The sequence below is a fragment of the Colobus angolensis genome, unplaced genomic scaffold (assembly GCF_000951035.1).
Source record: "Colobus angolensis palliatus isolate OR3802 unplaced genomic scaffold, Cang.pa_1.0 Scaffold101, whole genome shotgun sequence".
Classification (NCBI taxonomy): domain Eukaryota; kingdom Metazoa; phylum Chordata; class Mammalia; order Primates; family Cercopithecidae; genus Colobus; species Colobus angolensis.
The window spans coordinates 10,025,748-10,026,684 of NW_012111031.1; the positions used below are offsets into that span (position 1 = coordinate 10,025,748).

The 937-nt window shown below is 55.9% G+C and overlaps 1 protein-coding gene across 1 annotated transcript in view; it reads right to left on the bottom strand.

Moving 5' to 3' along the window:
* AKAP11 (A kinase (PRKA) anchor protein 11) overlaps positions 1-591 on the bottom strand; it is a 48,479-nt gene extending 47,888 nt beyond the window's left edge. The window contains exon 1 of the mRNA XM_011940431.1: positions 304-591. The gene's annotated coding sequence lies outside the window, so the exon portion shown is untranslated. The remainder of the gene's footprint in view (positions 1-303) is intronic.
* Positions 592-937: the final 346 nt, after the last annotated feature.

The window sequence follows — 937 nt, forward strand, 5'->3', positions numbered from 1 at the left end:
CCTCGGCTTCCGCCGCCGCCACCGCCGCCGCAGCTCCTGCCCGCAACACCGCCTACTCTCCACGCCTCCCACTCACTCTCGCGAGAGGGCAGAGCGCCTCTCGCGAGAACTCCGCGGCCAAGCCCGCGCAAAAGTGAGTGGGCGTTTAAAAACGGAAAGAAGGAACAGGAAAAAAAGCCTTCCCACGTGCTCCGAAGCAGCTAGCGGAGCAGCCCCGCTGATCACATGACTTAAAGGGGGCCTCTCCATTGGCTAGGACCCGCTCAGCCTTGGGAGCTTTAAATTCGAGGGCGACCTACGAACCTGCGGCGGACGTCTTGCGTGCTTCCTGGTCCGTTTCCTTGGAAACGGCTTAACCCTTTCCTCTGGCAAGTCCCCAGGCCTTGGCTTGCTCCGCAGATTTGGTTTCAGGCTCTGCCTCTTTTCCGTCGACTCCTTAGTCTTACAGCCTGGGGCCAGCTGGGCTCCTTCTTCGCCACAAAGCTAGTTTTGCTTTCTTCCGAAGCCCCGGGCCCTTCCCAAAGTGGCAGCCCCACCAGATCTGCAGGCCAAAGGAAGGCTCATCCTTTCTGATGACTCCACCCCTTTTCCCAGCATCTCCAGGGAGGACCACTCACAGCGCACGGGGCAACCGGCCCTATCCCAGCCAAGAAGTGGCACCCAGGGTTCTCAGGGCCCTAGTGCTCACCCTGATGTCTTTACATGGTATGGAAATCGGAAACTAAAGCTTTGGTCACTGGGAATCCTAACCAGAGATGAAAAGCTGTTGTGCTGATTATTTTCACCTAACATCAGAAGGGCCAGTCCAGTCAAATTGCCCTGTCTCCTTAAGGGCATCTGTTCCTCAAGAATGGAAACACCTGGCAATAAGAAAGACATTTTTTGAGTGTATGCTCATTATGAGTTAAGTTTTGCCCTGTTGAGAGGACAGGGTCAG